The 22,230-nt window shown below is 30.5% G+C and overlaps 1 protein-coding gene across 3 annotated transcripts in view; it reads left to right on the top strand.

The window, feature by feature from the left end:
* The window catches only part of exp (expansion), a 179,451-nt gene that overhangs the window by 30,443 nt on the left and 126,778 nt on the right, over positions 1 to 22,230 (top strand). Inside the window, exon 1 of one of the 3 annotated variants that reach the window (XM_068770238.1) lies at positions 17,963 to 18,204. The exons of the other annotated variants lie outside the window; for them this stretch is intronic. The gene's annotated coding sequence lies outside the window, so the exon portion shown is untranslated. Of the gene's footprint in view, positions 1 to 17,962; positions 18,205 to 22,230 lie in introns of those variants that run through there. 3 annotated transcript variants of the gene reach the window in all.

Below are 22,230 nucleotides of genomic sequence, written 5' to 3'. Positions count from 1 at the left end.
ACCTATGTCCAGCTGTGAACCTTCTCCAGCTTACACTATGACGATGAGTGTGCACGTTTCAAATTATTATTGTAAAACTATCATAACTGTAAACATTATTTATTTAATCCATATCACAGTAACTGAAGGAATACACATCGCTGAAGACTGGCACAGATGTCATAATTTTCTGTGTCGCAAACAATCAAGGGTCACGATTCTCAGAAGTGTGAGATAAGACGCAAGGAGGAGGAAATAAATATATCTCTTTTAAGACATCCAGTTGGATATTATAGAAGCCTTCGTTTCTGCCACTGAAGGTGTAATACTGTGTTATAGTTTTTGATTTGTCGTATATGGAAAAAATACTAATGAGGATTGCCGGGAAGCTCATAAGTCATATTTAAAGTTAATTCGTATTTTATATTGCCATGACTGCATTTTTAATCTTGATCATTTGAAATTAATTGTTGTCTTAATAATATTTTAAATCTATAAAATCAATAAAAAGTGTTTTTTTTTTATTTTAATAGTGACTTTTTAATGATTGACCAATTACGATTTAGACGAATACGTAATATGTCTTAATAACACAAAATTTTATTTTTGATTTTTAGTCAAGGCATTTACGATAAAAAAAGATGTTTAAAATAGCTGTTACATTTAATAAAATTAACGATTACTAGTATAAATAAGCCTTTTAACTTATTTTTTTTTATTATTATGTTTATTGCTTGTAGCAGGAAGTTGCTAACAGAACATGGTATTGTTCTATTTCTCGGAATTATAAATAGATAAAAATGTCTACGAAATAATAAAATATCTACTTTTCTTTATTATTTTCAAGTTTATGTTTAACATAATTAGATAATTAATAATTACCTTAAATAAGACTATATTATATACCAATTCGTTTAAAAAATGTTCTTTTAAAGAGTCACAGAGAAGAGTCTAGGGTAGAGTCGAAAGATATCTCTCTGACTCTATACGAGGAAGACACCCATCCTATGAACAAAACAATCGGTGCTTAATCTCATCTTTATTAAAGAAGCATAAAATTTCCGTTAGGAACACTGCTATCAAAATAAATACATTTTCAGACATAAACAAAACACGCAATTTACACATACGGCAACAATAAACTTTAAACTAGGTTAAGTTAGTTCAAGATCGTAAAATACTTGTAAGATTTATTGATACATTAGTAGTAATAGTGATAACAAAACATTGCATACTATTTGTCAATCTGCCATAGTTTTTATCTCTTAATATCAACTGTACATGATTTTTTTATATGGAAGCATACGATTAGGTCGTTCACCTGGTTATACGGTTCTGTTTATCGGAAGACACAAAATAGAACATATCATTGATAAAATTATCACTGTCGTCGACACTCCTTTTTATTTAATGGAATCAGGCGTTACCTTGCGGAAGTCCACCCTAAGTAAGAAAAAGTCCAATATTTAGCTACTTCCGCACATGCAGTGTTAGTCGTGCAGCAAAGTGCACCGCCGGTCAGCCCGCTCATAAATGCGTATGCGGCAAACAATGCGAATCACACAACTGCCACCGTCAAATAACTCAACACGTGTTTCACCCCTTCACGGATCATCTTCAGGAGTTATTTGCACGACTACCACTGTATGTGCGGAAGTGGCTAAATATTGGTCTTTTTCTTACTCTTTTTTTTCTCACATGAATGCTGAATGCCATCCTAGTTCTATTAGCTCTGGAACTAGCTAGAACTAGAGCTTCCTACACATTATATCGGGAGTAGAATATTGTAAGGAACTGGAGGAAGACTTAGTGAGAAAATTGATGTCAAGATATTTGGCTTAAATTAAATTCAATTTAACATTGGACTTTTATTTATACTCTCAAATCGTAGAAAAATTTGGTGGAATATGGTTTCAAGAAACCCAAAAAGATTTGGTTGCGTTCGCAAAACTCGATGAAAAAATCTAGTGGGCTCACCGCGTTTCCAATGCTGTTACAGGATGCAACCATGCATAAATTGTCTAGGTATGTATATTACAAATACCACAATATAACGACTCGGAGTGTAGTGATTTTTTTATAATAATTTTATTCATGATATCTTCTAGAAATATTTTTACAGGGTTAAAGACTTAGTTAGAAACAAAGTTTTGATTGATAATGAAATAAAGCGAAAACTAATATGTGTTTACTGATGAATAAAAAAATTTCAGATAAGAAATACAGTTCAGAATCTTAGAAGAAAGTATGATTCTATAATTATTGTTCTTTATTATTTCTCTCGTTTATATACTATAATGGGGTATTTACAATTATACGTATTGCATACTTATTATTTACTACCAGTAAGCCAGTAGTCTCTGAGTAAAGCTTTTTTTTCTTGAATGAACTAAATTTACTCATATTTATTCGACAAAGACACGCACTCGTCATGTTTGTAACTTTAATAGTGATTAAAATGTATAATTAAACAAATTTATTAAAGCATTTAATTTTATTATCATAATTACAACAAATTTTAAAGCGGAACATACTCAAAGGGATCATAACTTTTAACGTTAGTTACAACTATATAAAATAAGGCTGTAGTTGAAAATTGACTTTAAAAAGGGTGATTAAAGTTGAATTTTAATTGAGAATGTTTTTTGAGTACTGTTATATTACCGGGAACGCGGTATTTACGAGTAGTAGCCCGGGATCGTATTTCGAGCCGCGGGTGGTTTTGACACAATTCCTTTTTGACCGACTTAACCGTTACGGGACTCGTCGGTGAGGTACGACGTGCCGTAATTAATCCTGATTGGTGGCGGCAGTTCGAAATTCAAATTGAATAATGTCCGACGATTTGTTATTTTTGGATCGTCTCGCGTGTTTTGTTTTTTGATGGAAAATCCGTTAGTCGGCGTGACTTAATTTTATTAAAAGGTAATAAAGTATAATATATTCTTTGGCATTATTAAGTTGTTGATGGGATACGCTTTAATAAAAATATTAACTTTTATTTAACATTACAGAGTGTTTGCTTACAATTACTTGTCACTTGAACACCCTTTTTAGAATTAGTTCCTGTATAAATAGACTTCACTCTTCCATAACTAAAAGTGGATAACACTTTTCTTTAATTCTATAACAAAGGTTATTACAGATATGTAATTTTGACAAAATTTTATTTATATTTCAAAATCTTAAAATATTACTATGCTCTAATTATTATGTTTAATTTACCTAGGTGTTTGTGTGTACGCTTGTAAACATTACAAATACTGGAACTCCATACCTTCGGGCGGTGTTCATAGATGGCGCTAGTAGTCGATTACCTTGTTCTATCGCTTCACTGATTATTAATAACAAAGACCTGACACTGAATAATGAATACTGAAATACCATTTTAATATAGACTACCAACGCAAAACCTTCATTATAAATAAAATTATTAAAATAGCCTGCCCTGGTATGAAGAGACAGACGGTTAAATTACCCTTACTTTTCTTGCCTAATATCTATGGCAAGATTTAACATACATATCAAGGTATGCTTTTTACATATGTGTGTATATGTGTGTATTTTTGTATAAATGTATGTTTTGTACACGTTAACTACCCGTTATTAATCACTTTACTGTTTCCCATACTATGATTTGTCTGGATGAAATTGCCTCGTGTGATAAGATCGCCCATTGTATACTTGTTTTGACTATTATCCAATTAAGTATATATTTTCTAGCGTGAAAAATGAGGAGTTTAAAATTTTAAAAACAAGAGTACATATAACAAAGCATAACATGTATTCAACGAATAGTTTTAACTTTTATTTTCTTTGATTTGTTTGATTTAGATTAAATAAGAACTTCATAATTTAAAAAAAAACATCGTGTAGGATCTTCCACTTTTCTTATTCAATTTTGACAGCTATTTTCCAACATCTGTAGACGATTTTACTAAGGTTTTCAGTCAAAACACGTCTCCTAAGACTTTCCTTTTTCATCTTCGTTTGCTGACAGAAGAATATGGTCGGTCGACTAACATTTTAGCTTGCAGACTTTGAGATGGCTTCCATCAAATTACAATCAACTTTTCTAGTAAATTTAAGGCAAAATAACTGATTCATGAAATTTGTGTATCAAAATGTCCACGGACATTATTACATGACACCAATTCAAGTTGTCAAGGACAACTCTTATGTCACCTTCAACGATTCGGGCTTCAAAAAGGGAACACCAAATAATATCACGAAGACTCCCAATATACTGCGTAACGTGTAACCAAATACTGTATTTCCATATAAAAAAACAAACAGACCTGAACAAAGATATGTGCTACCACAAAACATTTAAATTCAATCCGTGTCACAATGTAATAAGAGCGAAAGGGTCTGCAAATGTAAAGATTCATGAGCTTTGCAAAAATACGCCTCCTACGTTATGCCGCCAAAAAAACTTATTTGTCTCGTCCATTAACCGGTGAACAATGCACCGTTAAGCATACAATAATGTCCTCCTTTTGCATAACTTACGGAAAATAAACACAAAGTACACGCTTGCTTACTCTTATCAGTTTCAAAAGACGTCCGTGTCGTTTATTTTCCAGTTAAAAATATACCGATGCTTTAAAAATATCCAGCGGTCTACTATGTATTTATTCCTACTAATTTCTTATTATAAAAGTCGTGAGTTATTTATAATAAAACATTTAATTTCCCTAGATCTACGCGATTTCAGTGCAGATTTATTGATTCTCGAAGCTTATCTTGGTCTTCTATCCTGCTCACATTTTTAACAATACTATAAGTTTTAACGAATTCTTCAGCCATCAGAAACATTTACACTCATTCTTTCATACACGAAGGAAAGGAAATTATTTACAGTGACATTCATTTGATAGGAAATACAATCTAATTGAGCTCAACTATAATAGCGTCTTTGAACTTAGAGCTACGTATGATAGTAAAATAATGGAGACAAGATAAAAATTAAATAAACATAAAAATTGTTAAATAAAATATTTTTTTAATTTGTTTCATAATTCTGTAGGGAAGTCAAAAAAACAGAAGCGATGTGAGGAAATTAATAAATAAATTATGGCAAGGAAAAGAAAAGAATGAGAATGAAAACAAACTAATGAATGGAAGATCTTAAGAAAGACAAAAAAGGAGCGTGAAAATAAAAAAAAGAGCAGTGAAAAATATATTAAATAAATTCCTGATTACACATAACAGAAAAGCATAAGAGGTGCCCAAAAATAGGGAGCATTAAAAAATAGATACAACTCACGACAAACTCTATTTCTAATGTGGGCACTTTCATACATATTCTCAATACAATAGTAGAGCAATTTATTATTAGCTTTATTGTACACGTACAAATCTGTAATACCAAAATGGGACGTTTTTATAAATATTTATCTATTAATGATTTATCTATTGAATTTCTCAAATTTGTTACATAGTTCAGTGGTATCACACGGGAGTGTATTATAATACTATAAACAGTTGCCTACAAACGAGTTGCTAGTTTTATGTCGCCTATAGAAAAGTACAACAGGTTCTAGTAAGTGTAATTCCCTGTGTATATCACTAATTTTTTATTTAAACATATATTGAATATGAAGTATTCTTTTTCTTCTTTTCAGCTAATAACCACCCATTTCTAGGCATACCCCCCCCCCCCCAAATGTAACATTATGTTTAGATATTATTAACGATTTTTTCTCTTAGAGAGCTTTCGTACTATAGGATGCACGTACGCACTTATGTATGTACTTGCAACACAATTGACACACGTAAATTACAAATAAAATTGAATAAAAATAGCATTTATTTCTAATTACAACTTATACTTTACGTTTTATAATTAATATTACTAAAGATACCGTTATGGAATTTTCTTTTATATTAGGTATTCCCTTTGATAAAATCAGTATTATATTAATTTGAAAATTTAAATTATTTCTACCAATGACATTGCAAGTAAAAAAGTGATTTTAAATTATACAAGTAGCATTTACATCTTTGCCGTGGCCTTTCCTAAACCTTTCCTTTGTAACTCTAATAACACCAGGCGGTCCGACAAACTTATGACATTTATTGTATCACTTTTTAATATTTTTCAATTAAGAATCCTACTCTTTTCTTCCATTCGTTCTAGTTGAATGAAATATGATAAAATATGTGTATTCTTTTATTGATGTGTTTTGTTAATGTCCCATTTTATTAACATAATAATATTCATTAACTCTTTTTTTCTGATGTCTGATAAAAGAGTTCTAACATTAAAGTTTGCTGTACAGATACTGCAATATTATTCTTTTTTTATGTTCCAGTTACTGTAGAGAACCCAGATTACCAGCTCCTAAACTGCCTCACGTACGATAGAGTAAATATCCTAAGTATAGTAAATCAAGTACATTCAGGCCAGCTAAATCAGCGCTTACAGTGAAAATAATTCATAATTGCTGAGGTTGCTGTTATCTGTATCTAAGATTTAACTGATTACCTCTCGACGTTTTTATATGCCGTCATTTAGTCATGTTAATATTAAATTTCCCATGTAACGTACGCGATTTTGCTTCCAACTCTGCAACATATATGAAAGTCATTCTTTTAACCACTAACTCGCGGCATATAAACCAGTGGATAACTACATTTTTTAATATAACATTTTCATTCAAGGTTATGATGATTTTCTATGACAGCTTCTTCTACCAATTTAGCTCAAATAGCATTAGAGAGTGTACCTTAATTTTAATCACATCAATTTCTAATTACAGAAGTAAATAAATAAACTGAAAGAAATTTAAATACATTTATAGTCATTAATCGATATGCTTTGTCATTACTACGGTTTTTCTTATTTACTAACATAACACTAGGTAAAACATTAAAACATATAACCTAATAGTAAATTGGTAGAAAACAATTGTAATAATTAATTAATAAATATTTTAATTATTACTCATGGTATCTTATTAATAAACGTTTAAAATTCTACGAATTTGTTTGTAATTTGTTCTGGTTCACTCAGGAGGGTTGTCAAAACATTTTATAAACAACAAAGTTATGTATTTTCTGCCCAAGAATGTTATCAAACAAAATAAATACAATCTAGAAACAGTTATAAATTTTAAAATATTATTTAACTAAAACTTGTAAAAAACTTATAACAATGTTAAGAGTCATAAGTCATTTTTGACCTTATGAGTTTGTTGCGCACTGTTCTAAGACCAGTGTGTGTTTTAACCAGTATCTTTATGTTTAAAGACGTTGAAAGGAACACGAGTATTTTTAGTTTCTTTTGCATTGGGCTTTTCAGGCATCCTTCTCCTGCGTTCACGAGAGATTACTATGTGAAAATGAACGTTATTAGATAATTACATAAATAAATTAACAAAATATTACTATGTATAGCCTACAAATCTTCCTACGTCACCATGCCTACATCAAGTTTATTTGGCCTCTTCTTCACAGATTTAAAATATTTAGTATCCGAACACCGGCTACACTCATCTTCATGTCAATAAGATATGTAATTAACCATATGTGAAGCAAATAAATTTTATTTCGAACAAATATTTGACATCGACATCAGTAATTTTTTTATACATTAATTACTCAGGGAAACGATCGGTATCAGCAGAATAAAAAATAGATTAAGAACAATAATATACGTTTAAGAAATATCTTTTAAACAAATAAAGGTTTAAAAAAGAACTTGGTTTAAACCACATATATTTTAAGGCCTTATTGTCTTGAGGCTCTATTGAGGTCATCGAGCATTTTACTCAGGCCAACCATGGTTTTAGCCATACATCATCAGCAAACCGAAGGTAAGTGATGTATTCGCTGTTTATGTTGACACTAAAACAGCTCCAATTAGTAAGGTTGATGACTTGTATATAAAAAGCGACATATTGAACATATCCAAACATTTTAAGACTCAGCGAAACAGACATACAACGCCCGTTAAAGACCATTACTATACAAATACGTCGAATTGATAATTTATTCGTGCTCAAATTGGTTTTGGATGTATAAACAAATAGTCCGACGTCTGAGTCACGTACTACTTAAATAAGTTCACATTTATTAGTTTACGTAGCAATTCTTATTAATTTTAAACTTTACTGTTATTTCAAACCGTTATATATGAATCGACATTTTTTTTTACTTGTTTAGTTTTTGAAGGGTATTTCCATTGACAAATAAAAATAGAAAAAACTTGTAAACGTTCGGTGATCTGGTGATTTAAGATTAAAAATTTATTACTTCTTATTTTAAAATTAAACCTTTCTGACATTTAAAATGCGAATATACAGATTGTTTAACGCATTGCTACTAATTTACAGCATTCATAAATATAAATACAATACGCACTTTAAAAAATAGTTACAAAAAATAAAATTAATTTAAAAATAATATGTTGTAGCTGTAAATTAAAAATTAATATAAAATTGGCAGCCCTTGAATATCAAGTATCAGAGGAAGACAGATGAGTCGCGGAAGTACACCCGGACGATGTATTTGCTTTCCCATTGATTTATATTTTGACATTACGAGCTCGGCGCCTCCGGCATTCCAAATTTAAAAAATAAAGAATGCTTCACACGAAATTTTAACGTGTTATTTTAAAACCATATGAATTTTAATTCACTTCGTGAACTTTAACAACGCTTAAAATTATTTCCATTTTTTTATATGTTTAGCTATTGCTATTTTTTAAATTATAGAATTCTACACATTGTAATTCGATAATTTAAAATGAACATTTTCATTTAGTGTCAATTGTACTTTAATACTTGTAAAACGCGTGCTGTCAAGGCTTTTTAAAACACAATCTTCAGAAGTGTATTAGACAATATAAAACTATTACCATATTCTAAAAGGACAGTTTTTACACTACGTACAGTTAAAATACAAGTTACTTACTTTAAAAGTTGTATAAAAATATTTTATTTTGAAGATTAACCAGCCAGATAGTAAAACAACGGTACATTGTCAAAGATAATAAATTAAAATAATTGATAAACAATTTTAATTTCTGTTCTTATCTACATCCAGAAAGGCGGGAGCGTTTATTTGTAATGGAATGAATTGCGTAATCGATTTATGTTCGTTTGTTTTTAAACAAATTGAAGATTCATTTCGATACCGTGTTGAGAGTAATAGGTTTTTGAATGCACTTTGTTTACGGCAATATATTAACTCGTTGTCATATGGAAGCATTATAAATTGCCAATATTTCATATTTTTATTATCTCGCTCGTGCAATTCTGGAATATTTTCCTGTAATTGAAACGTTTGCATACAAATTTGATATATTTATCGACTGAACCATATTTTAATTACGCATTGTTACATTACTTGCCGTTAAAAACCTGTACCATGATATTTTTTTTGTATTTTATATGCTAATAAGAAAAACGATTATGTTTTTACACATGATAAATAAACTGTGTTATGTTTTAACAACATAAAAGAATATTTATTATTTGCATAAAACGTGACATATATGAAAAAAATCTTTACGGTTAACTGCTAAGTTCAAATAAATGCGGAAACTTTTTTTTAAGCTTTTATAGGTCTGAGATGTACATATATTTTAATACAGGTTTCCCTACTAAAAACTATTACACAATTATTTAGTGAACTAGTTATAAAAAATGAACGAATGTCATACTACTCTAACACAGTGCTTTTTAATCTTTTTTCGTATTTATTAATGAAAAGTTTCATTAAAAGAACACTTAATCAGTATCTGTCCCTTGGTAACATGATACCTCAATATCATCATCATTTCAACCGTCAGACATTCCTTGCTGGACATAAGTCTCCTTCATAGATTGCAATGATTGTTTAGAAGTGGCCAGCATTTAGCGCCATCGTACCTTGAAAAGGTTATATGTCTAGCTCTTGGGTTGACGTTCTATGCTACTAACCTATACCAGGCGGCCTTTTGTATTCTATACGCTGCTCTGTTCTGCTCAATACCCTTCATCACCATAACATCCTAAAATCTTTGAGTTAGTTTTAAAGTTAAATTATTTTATAGACAATATATTATTAGTCTTAATATTTCAGTTTTCCTGCCCATGAGAATATAATTTTACACATACTTTCAACCACTTACCACATATCAGGAATCGGTTTTGTAACAGAAAAGTGTGAAACCGTACAGAAGATCAGTTTATTAACGATAATAATGACTCATCGCTTCGGTGTTACCCTTGTGGTCAACCGCAAAATGGTTTTTAGTCAACGGTGTCCTGCGTTATTGGAGTTCGGTTAAGCCCTCTTATCCTTTAAGGAATTTTAACGATACCTTATCTCCGATCTGAAATATATTTATATGTATAAACATATATTATAAAAAATAATAATAAACTGGCTATAAAAGAAATAATATGTAATATACTGGAGATCGACTAACTTGTTCTGATTCTCTTTGTAAAATAATACTATTTTCATATTGTAATGCAATCTCTAAAATGTACCAATCCAGTATATGATTAGACGTTTATTCAAAAAACTATAAGCTAAGCATTCTTTAAAATAAAGATACGATTGTTCCAAAAGCGACCTGATCTAAGAATTTAAACTCAGGATTTTTTTTTTTGAAAATTAATCAAATATAAATCCGTACACAATTTAACACAAAAAGTTATAAATTTTATGATATGTAAAGAAAAGTTCTAATATCTATGGTTGATTTCACTGATTTTTTACTCTGTTCAACTGTGTCCTAGAACCAAAAGTGCAGCTTGAGATGCACAAACCCTGTTTATAGTAATTGTATAATTTGTGATTAAAATATTCACACGTGTCCTTTAGAGGTGTGTATGATGTCAGACAGACGTAGAAGGAAAATTATATCTTAGTTTCGGTTCGACGAACTCGCATTAACAGCCTTAAAAGGGACTTCTCACATTTGTGGTTCTCAAAAATTAAACACGTCTCAAAACGTCCGGTACATTATAGCAATTGTTGCTTGTAGCGAAGAATGCGTTAGAAGTTATCATTTCAGTAGATCTGTAAGCTTAAATGTAGCTCTATCCATTTTAGAAAATTAAGACTTATTAACCTTGAATTCAAAACAAGATTTTATATTTTAAAAATAACTATCAACTAAACATATTTTACAATATATTTATTTCGTTGTAAACGATGTGTTTTAAAAGGACGTCTAAGGTCACCCATCGAGCAAAGGAATAAGCTATGCTAAGTGCGTCGCTGCGAGATCGAATCAAAAATGTAGAAATCTTCAGAAGAAGTTCGTTTGAAGTAGAAGTGGGCGAAGCAAATCGCTTGTGTAAAAGGTGACCGTTGAAGTCGAATAGTTCGGAATTAGCGACCACGAGCCAGTAGAAGTGGCATGGAGAGACCCCCACTAGGTTAACCGAAGACATAGTATTGATTTCGGGATACGGGCATCGCAAAATCGGTCACCGTGGCGATCTATTGATGGTCATTGTCTTATAATGGGCGACTATTGGCTAATATGATGATAGTGATTATGAAGACATACGGTGAAGATAAGTAGTCATTGCTTAAAAGTAAATGGTTCATGAATTTTCTCAATGTTTTAGTCTACGTTCAAATATTAAATTACTTTAAAGATTACGTTATCCAATATGTTATAGGACAAACCTGCATTCCAATAACAAGAATATATATGTAAGAAAAGGACCAATATTTAGCCACTTCTGCACATGCAGTGGTAGTCATGGAACAAAGTGCACCGCCCGCCAGCCCGCTGATAAATGCATATGCGGGAAACAACGCGAATTACACAACTGCCACCGTTAAACAAGTGAGTTTGGCACTAATCGGTGTAACATAACTCTTGAAGATTCCCCGTGGAGGGGTGAAACACGTGTTGAGTGGTTTAACGTTGGCAGTTGTGTAATTCGCATTGTTTGCCGCATGCGCATTTATCTTGCATGACTACCACTGCATATGCGAAAGTGGCTAGATATAAAAATCCTAAATATCCTAAATATAAAAATCCTTTTCTTACTTAGGATGGACTTCCGCAAGGTAACGCCTTAAAAAAATGTTAAATTTCATTTAAAAGAGCAACTTTTTATTTTTTGGACGGCTTTTGTCAACAGATCAGTGTTTCGAGGTGATGGAAGCTTTCTACTTATTGCGTTAAAGTAATCGTCGATTCATAAGTGCACGTAAATGACTACTTTAATACATATATTTTTAATTGAAATTGAATTATAATTTGAAAGCTCTTATACTGGATAGCCCTTATCATAGTTCGCTGAGCGATTGTGAGTTTGCTAATAAATGATAATGAAATCAAAAAAAGAAATTTTCATTCAAAAAATTTGCGGGCTATCTGTAGTGCTTTTATGGGGTATTCCCAATTTATTTTCAGTTTTCTCCGAAACGATCTATTCCATTCAAAATACAAAAAATGCTTAAGTCCTTGTGATTAAGTCAGATACGTAATTGAACACGTCATTAAAAGCATCCTGTCACAGGGTTCAGGTAAAACCCATTTAAAAAAAAAATAATGACGTGTCACTTGGATCTCCGTCGAAATGTTTTTGCGTAATATAATTCTTGTAGCAGTGTAAATAAGGTTTATATTCATAAATCAAGGAAATTACATTTTTCCGCTATCGACCTTGTAGACTTTGAATCTATATAGAAATACCATATTATAGAGATGACAAATTAAGTTAAACCCATATTAACAACATTCAGTTAGACGCGGGAAATACATGTAAAAATTGAGACACGTTTTCTTCTTCTGGAAAGAAGGAATTAATCGTTGTTCTATTTTCTTTTTTTTGTAATATTCATTAAGAAACATTTAGAAAATTGTTGATTTTCATAAACAAAATCTTATATTTGGCCATCCTTAAATTACACTTTTCAAAAATACTCTTGCTATTAAAGTAAATACTTAATTCACTTTAAGTCACATTCGGATATTCAACAAAGCCAGATTAAGTTATAGGTAACATCGTTTTCCATCAGATAAGTTATGACGGTTTGACTATTAGCGAATTCTCTCGAAACATTACGTCGATGACGTCACAAGAATGAGGTGAAAAAAAAATAACAAAACATAATTACAGATGCGTGCAGAGATACGCAGGTTCGTCACCAGTACGATGTAACCAAATATCGAATCCGCTGCATCTAGGCCAATGCCACACGGTGAGGTGACACGATCTTATTGATTAAGCCGCCCACAGACTCCATATTATCACTAACGTCATGTACATTTAACACAAGTTGTACCGATAGAATTCATATTGTGGAGGCAATGGCTAGTCGTAGACAAATAGAAAAAATAGATATATAGCATTTTATTATGTCTTCATAATAAATAATGCTTATTTACAGAAATAAATTTTCTTTTCGTACAATCGCATGCCAAATTTACAGTTGGGGTGTTATTGTATATTTTTATCTGTAGTTTCATGTGAGAAGAAAAGTGTTGTTAAAAGATTTTTCTCACTGTTTTTAATTTTTATTTTTTTTGCCTAACTCTTGTCAACAGATGATACGAAAGAAAATATTTAAATTGGTCAAGCCTTCCTGTGTTTCGCACTTAACAAAACAAATGTTGAATTATTATTATTTTTGATTATCTTAATTAATTCAATCTTGTTTCCTATTTTTATCTATTTGACAAATATATGAAAATAAGTTATACTAATCTTAATGAGTAGAAAGACCAAGTTAGATCAGCTTTGCCAGAGGGACGAACCCCGAGTTACTGGGACCCTAAAGCCTAAGCCTATGCCTTACTTGAATACTTATTCTGATTATCTTTATTTGATTCTGGAGTTGAGAGCATGAATCAGCGAGCGCAGCGATGGACGTCCACAAGTAATGGATGTCTATCTTACGCAGGGACGCCATTAAGATCGACAGAGGACTCTTGAAGCTTGCTTCCAATCGGTCATATTGGATATCTATAAAGAAGGCTTATGTCCAGTACCCATCAAAAATCTTCCTTACAAAAAAGGCAGCATCCTAAAATGAATTCTAATAATTACAAAAAAATAATATCGTTGTACATCGTATTTATATATCATATATGAATGACGAACACAGCACATTCTTTTATGTTTTAGCATTTTATACGTTCTATTATGTAAAAATAAAGAAATTACAGATATTATAAATTGCCATACTTGACAATCCTTCGTAGACTACATCGTTGCGCATTCAAAGCAAAGGTTCGATTGATGTTGCTTGACAAGTTGTCAAAATCGTTAAAATAACTGAATTTTTTTAAATAACTTACTGGAAGATTATGTATCGCATTATTTTTGTGTATATTGTATTTATATTAGAGTCCAGTATAGTTCTCTCTTTCTAGCTCTCTTTTAAATAGTTGCAGCTCAGCGATAAAGGACTTAGACTTGCGATATTAGTTTTCTGGTTCGATTACCGGGATACAGTCTTATTTAATTAATACTTTGTGTATTAAAAATATATGATCGCCACTACTCTACTCTCTCTACGTACCATAATACTTCACCGTGATCGCCAACCCACTTGCCAAGTTTGGTGATTATGGTATATCCCTTCATAGATATATTTGAGGGAGGTTTATTTCTTGCAGTGGGCATCTGTAGGCTGAAACAATCGCGATGACAATAGCTCTCTTCTGTAGCATACTTCTTTATACTTTTTTCTACCTAGATCAAGTAATCTATGCACAGCCTAAACTGGTAGAGACAGCCTTCGGTACTAAAATAGCCGTTATGTTTATGTACTAAATGTGTGTTTATAAATAAATACCCATAAAAACTATTTTACGAGATACGAGATACACAGGATATTGTTGCTAATGAACTCACAAAACTGAAAAAAATACTAATGCTCTTGAATGATGAGTGTTCAATAATTTATTTGATTAAAAATATAACATTTTTTCGGGTCAAATCACTTTAAAAATTTACGAAAATCGTTACCAATACCATGTTAAACATTACTGACAATATATTTAACTATTTAAAAATATAAAAAGTGAATATTACGTTATGCGATAGCTGCTGTAATTAATAGCGTACTATAACGGCATTCTCGTTAATAGCTTTTTTAATTTTATATTTTTATTATTTTATTGCTATCTTATAAAAATATTGGTAATTGAGTATAAATTCTTCAGTCGTTATGTTTAAGTATTAATATTATGTTATATTTAAACTATTTATCATTTATCATATTTTTTTTAAGACATTATACATAATCTTTTTATTACATTAACTTTTCGAAAAATATTTGTAGGTTTTAATGCAATTCTTTCCATTAACTATTAATTATCTTTAGTTAACGGAACATTGACATAAATTATTAACAATCGTTAAATAACAATAACAGTTATTACTTGCTTAGTAACACGTAATTAACGCAAATATGACATTACATTGAATTCGGTGGCGTAATGGAAACGGTATCATTTATTATGCATTTGTTTGCGCTATTTAAATATAATAATGAGTGGCATTCTTCTGCGTCCAAAGAGTTCACAGATGAAATAAAGTTATTTTACACACACACACACACACACATGTACATATATATATTTATATATGTATATATATATGTATATATATTTATATACATATATATGTATGTATATATAAATGTGTGTGTATGTATATACTTATAACATGGAGCACTGATAGCCCAGTGATCGATGATTGACACTTGCGATTGTATGTTGCGAGTTCGATTCTCGGGATACAATTTATTATACAATTCACACTTTCTGCATTAATTATATATGATTGCCACTGCTCACGTACAATTTTCCAGAGAATGAGAAGCAGCATCCTCTGCGTACCATAATACCACACTGCGATCGCCAACCCGCCTGCCAAACGTAGCGATTATCGTTTAGCCTCTCATAGATATCTGCAGGGGAGGCTTATACCGTGCAGTGGGCGTCCATGATGGGCTGAAAGGACGACACTATATCTATGACTATGAACATAACTTATCACTCGAAAAATAACAAATACCAACCACAGTTATAATTTAAATTCTATTTAAAATGAAATCAAATATAAAACTACAATAAATCTATTTTAAAATTAGAACTTTAATTACTAATGTAATAACAATTACAGTTTAAAAATCTATCATCATGACCAAATTAAAACTTAGCAAAGACTTGGATCGCTATCCTTGGGGTTTTTTGTGATTTCTGAATCCTCTTTAGATGACCTTTTGTAAACAATTAGAAGATTTTCGCATGACGTGTCCAGAATAACTAAAATTCTTCACGTGTGACTGTTGTCATACAAATGTTTTTCGATATCAAGCTGTTTTTCTAGAGATATTTATGTGTATATACGTAAATAACTGTAAAGTTGCGATTTCACTACCCATCTGCAAATTTGCTTCGTTGATTGTTTACACATTAATATGCGTGTGCTTGTATTCGACACTAATTGTCCCCACCTTAGGAACGTGGGCGTCGACTTAGCGTGAGACTGAATTATTGTTATTATTTAACCTACTAAAGGTTATATACAGACAAACACATACACACACATAGATATAATAAAAACTAGTGGCTCCTACTGACTTAGTTGTATCAAAAGTTATTGGATGTCTGCAATCAGTCTTAGAATATGATCAGATTTGTTCCTGATAAAGGATATTATCACGTTTAATGTGCTCCTCTGCAGGAGATCTCTCATATCTGTCAACGAGTTTTTTATATATCGTGAAATTACCGTCATTTAATATAACAGTTAGTTACTATTGCGGTACGCTAAGTTTTTCGGGTGATTTTACACTCACTTGTTATATATATTCTCTGCTATTTTAGCACTTCCTTAACAGTTATGTTTAGTTTTTCCGTGGTTCTTTGTGTTAGTAATAAACCAGTTTATTTGATATTTAAGGTTGTAGGTTCCTGGCACTTCTACACAGTTTTGCTCCATAAATTCTGTCGGTTTCAGGATTATTTTATGTATACGTAGTTTATTATCTAATAACAGTTCTTTGTTATCAAAATTCTTTACGGATCGCATGCTCAGTTCATTTCGCTATGATTTGATATAATTCTTCCATATCAACATTTTATCCAAATGTCTACGGAGGTATTGAACGGTGTCTGTCAATAGAAAAAAATCATAACTAAAATGCATATCATAATGATTATTTTATTTATCGATTTCAAGACTTAATAATAAACATATATCTGTAAAAAGAAATTGATTTCAAAGCTGGCATCAAATGTTTGACAGTTAGGAACAAATGTTTTTGTTTACTCTGTGGTTTGTAAAAGAAAAGTTTAGTTTTTTTAATCCGCGCAATTAACCACGATAAAGAAATGAAAAGAATGTAGCTGATTTGATTGAAACGTTTTTGAATTTTGTGATTAACAATATTTAAGATGATTTATTTTTATTTATATAAATATAACATTATCATATTTACTTAAAATAATACGTCAAAGAATCCGGAACAAAGTCTGACAGTGACCCATTTCCTTGCTCCGTTTCAAAATCGAAGATTACTGGCAGGTAGGTCACAAATGTGACCAATTTTTGACCTTAGTTTGTTCCTATTAGAAATGAGAAACGTCATTTGGGCGCGTATTTTACCTTGGTGTGTGGTTCAAGTCATAGGATGTGAAATGATTCGCAATGTGACGTAAGTATTTTTGTTTTATAATTTTCAACTACTTTTGACGGGTACTATAGTATATTATACCTGAGTATACCTAATATGACTTTGGTAATTTTTAATGTTTCATAAATATCTTTGAGTTGAAAATGTAGAGCAATCAATTACGGTCTTATTATGTAAAACACACACGCTAAAGGAATTAATATATATATGTCAATTATGATTTCAATATAGCATCATTGATTGGTGATAGTGATATATTTTCATGTTTAGGTGGTTTTGGATATATCGCTATATCTTTAAGTTTGGGACAAAATCCATTCTCGATAGCAAGGTGATTAGTATTTCGGGCCTGGGTAGTGGAAGCCGCTCGCGCAGTCTCTCGCCGCCAGCCGCCTCGCGCGCCCGTCCGCCGTCGCCGCGCGCGTTTCACTACCGCGCGCCTTTCAAATCCACCGAACCTTCAATTTCAAAAATCGAACTCCGTGTTTTCTTTTATGTCAGCAGTGCATTTTCAGTGTTTTGTGCCAGCAATATAATAGTGACATTCGACGCTTGCTAATAGCTCCATTCAGGAACCAACTTTCACCTCACCAGAGTTTTTTGCAAGCGGTGAGTGTTTTAGCTTATTTTTAATCGGACGTCGCGTAATTGATGATTACACAATTGCGGTCTCGATATGCGGAAACGTCGAGAGTTGTAAAAATGTTGCAATCTAACAGAATTTTATAGCGTTCGTGTGCCTTCGGAGACACCGATGCGTGTGTGAATAAGAAAATGTATGCGGATTTAGGCGTGCAAATAATTGCACTAAAATTGTTATACTTCATAAAACTTTGTGCACTATTTATCGACGATATGTACAAAAATGAAATTTTTATTTCTTTGTTCTTAATTAAATTTTGTAAATATATTTCTATATAAATAAATTATACATGAATTTTATAATATATTTAGTATATTTTGTATATGCTAATATAAATAATTTTAAAATTTTTAATATTGTATGTAGTTCTACAAATCAATAAATAATTAGCATATGCTATTTTTACCAATGTATGTTGGACGACGCGCGTTGATATCTTTTGTATGCGCGAGTTGCATACGTACAACCCGTTGTTGTTTAAAGTAGGCAGAAATTCCAACTTGCGAATACCTAATAAAAATTCTAGTTCTGTCTCAGGGTGACCCCTGATTGGTCAGCATCGCTTCTCCAAAATGGTTAATTCTTAATTTGAACAATTTATGTGGGAGACATCGTAATCAAGTTCGAATAGTATACGTAGAGGTATATTTATGTTCATCCAAATGAATTTAAATTTGGTACAATCAGTAACGAACCATTACTAAATTATATTTAGTTTTATTAATTCAAATTAAAAAAAAAATCTTTTTAAATATACAAAAGACATCTCTTATTGACGTCAGGTCGAATCACTAGTTTTAGTTTGGATAATAAATGCCTTAGATCTAAAAAGAACAGTTGAGCTGAACTCTACAGGATAATTATAATATTTTAGTGACGTAAAATTTTGTAATTTCAATAAACATTTAAATAGCTCTCGAAACTTACCTAGGGAATGGTATGTTCCCATGGTGTGCCATTTTTTAAAAAGTTATATAATATGCAGTGTAACAATAGTTTTTTTTTTTTCACTTTTTTGTAGTTAATAACGTTTTATTCGAAAAAAAAAGTAAAAATACAAAACATTAAAAAATATTCTATCGACCTTTATTGAAATTACATATTCTGAACATTATATAAACTTATTTAGACTGGTGCTTGATGTTAAATATTAGACCGTTATACATTACTTATAGTGTCAATTAAAAAACCATTAAAAAATCTATCGTATTGCGATATCAAACAAGTTTCTACCGAAACCAATGTTTCTGTATACTATTCGACTTTATATGCAAAAGGCCATAACTACGCAATCGTATACTAATTTTTTATTATTAGCTTCATTAGATTTTAAATTCTCATATAAGCTGTGGCGCCTTGTCGCACAGATAATAAAATCACTCCTCAATTAGTAGCTTACAAAAAAATTGTTTAATAATATTAAAAATAATATTCAATTGGTAGTCACAGACGTTCTGAAATTAGCATACATGTTAGAGAATATTATATTAAGCAAGTATAATTTATTAAAAAATACGCACATTTAAAACTTTGTAATTTTTTAAGCAAGCCAGTGTCATTATTATGTTGTTTTTTTTATATATTGAGCGATTTTGTAACATGTACAGGATAAAAAATTAAAACTATGTCTATCCAACTACTTGTTTTATACACATTGTGGCGAAACAAATAGTTATAAAGCCTCAATCCAAGGCCCCGAAAGTAAATCCTTGAGTATGTTTATCCCAGCCACGTAGCATTACCTAAATCTATTATTAATACTACAATACTCATATATACTTTATAATTATTCACGTAAAATAATGAAAAATATTTTATTATAACATAATTATTTATGAATGGAACGCCGGGCCAAACACTTCTGGAGTTACAGTCTATCGACAGCTAGTTTGAGATAATGTAATATAATAGTTGATGATTCAGAAAAGAAAATAATAAGTTAATTTTTAAGCCTTCACATTGAATAAAAAGAACTCTGAGTTGAAAAGTGTAGACACAAGCTCAAATAAATAATAGTTAATGATTAAATGTTAATTTAAAACATTTGCCCATCACAGTCTCAGTTTAAAAACAATCTCAATTAAAAACAAAAATAAATAGAATATTATCGATTAGTATAAAATCTAACCACCGGATGTTCTTTAGCGATACAGTTTAAGGATAAATAATACTTGCCTCTAGTTTGAGTGTCAAAAACAGGATATATAATAGTTTATAGATCGTTGACATCAAATTGTGAAATGATTCTAATCAGCTAATTTTATAATTTTTTGTTCAACCATAATTAATAGTTTCTTCGTCTGTCTAGAAAATCATGTTTGAATGTAAAAATATAAAGTGCGTGGTTAATTAACATAATTTATTTTAATACGTTATGTCGTATTAAATTTTTCACAATATTTTATCAAACGTTTTTTATATTACTGAAATAAAGAGTTTTATTCAAAAATGTCTTATCATTTTCTAATTTGTCGTCAGGATTAGTCTTTCAAGAAAGATATCTTAATATTTTAGGACAAAAAACAAGAAATATTAGGACATTACATTTATGTCTTCTTGAATGTCAATAAATATTAAAAAAATAGTGATGTACATAAGGTTCGATTCTATATATTTCGATAATTATATATAGACTTGTTATACCTCTGTCAAGGCTTCATATTCGTTACTATTTTGTCGACATTTGTGTACAATTTCGTAATAAACTTTCGTGTATAATCTTTGAATTCTCATGTATTAAATTTAAAAGGTTTCTTTTTATCAAAAACTCGTTAAAACCATTTCATATGAAAGCATTTCTCTGCTAGATTAATGATATTGGTAAAAGTGAATACAAAAATAACCTGACTGACTTTGACGTGGGTTCTTCTTAGATCAGGGCGTGTTTGGAACTCTTTAAGATGTTAAAGCAATTTTGTGCTAGTTTCTAATCAAATCAGGCTCTTCTGGCATCCTTATGACGCAATAACTATAAATGATACTTAGTGGATAATAATATTTATTAATAAACTAATAAATTTTAACATGTAGAAGCTACAATACTATGTATTAAAACCGTTTAATCTCTGGCTATGTTTTGCAATAATAGACAAATTCGAGCACTCTTGCCCAGTAAAACGTTATCAATATTATAACTGTCAGAACATTCCTTAACACTTGTAGTTATGAAAGGTATTTGATAGCGATTTCCTAACAGTAAATATTAATGTTAGTAACTATTAAAATATCATTTCATGATAATTACGTCTGATGAAGTCGTAAGGCGAATATTTTTTAGTTTTCAATCGTTTGTAAGCGAAATTTCTGGAGTACCTTGATAATTTGATTATTATTCAAAGGCTGTCTGCTGCTATTTTAATGGTTTATTCAATAGTTTAAAAACATATACTAAGTATTTATATTTTAGTAATGGACCTTCGTAAAATATATTTTAATTACATCTTTAAACAAATATTCAGAGCTTAGAAATCTTGCTTACGAAACAGCCAGAGCCCACGTTTGTTGATAAATATAAAATTTTTTTGAATCTATTCTTAATAAATATGAGTTTATTGAAACGAATGACATCGGTCATTAACTTCTCCACCTCAACCTTTTTCCGCAGAATGGATTACCTTGTGTACTTTTAAAAGTTACTTTCTAAATTCTACATTTAAATTATATTTAACCTTACAATTTTTTTATTCTAAACATCCTGTATACAGGATCTTCTTCAATGACGAATAATGTAGAATTTTATCGTACAATTTTATAAAGGGTTACTTCAATCGTTTAATGTGAACACACCTTTCTTATTATTTATGATTTAATGGATCAAGTAGCAAATATAGACAACGAATAAGACAGATTTTACGAAAAGAGAATTTCCTCCAATATTTCAATGTGCTATGGAAGCTAGAGAAAAAATGGTTTACTTTATTAAAATATATCAGGTTTTTTATGACAAAGTTTAATAAAAAATCAGATTTGTAGATATTTGTAATATATTATTA

This window comes from Battus philenor, unplaced genomic scaffold (assembly GCF_028537555.1).
Source record: "Battus philenor isolate CCGP_79_NKW_IND1 unplaced genomic scaffold, ilBatPhil1.0.hap1 SCAF_3, whole genome shotgun sequence".
In the NCBI taxonomy this organism is placed as follows: domain Eukaryota; kingdom Metazoa; phylum Arthropoda; class Insecta; order Lepidoptera; family Papilionidae; genus Battus; species Battus philenor.
This window is presented reverse-complemented; position numbering and strand designations above follow the sequence as displayed.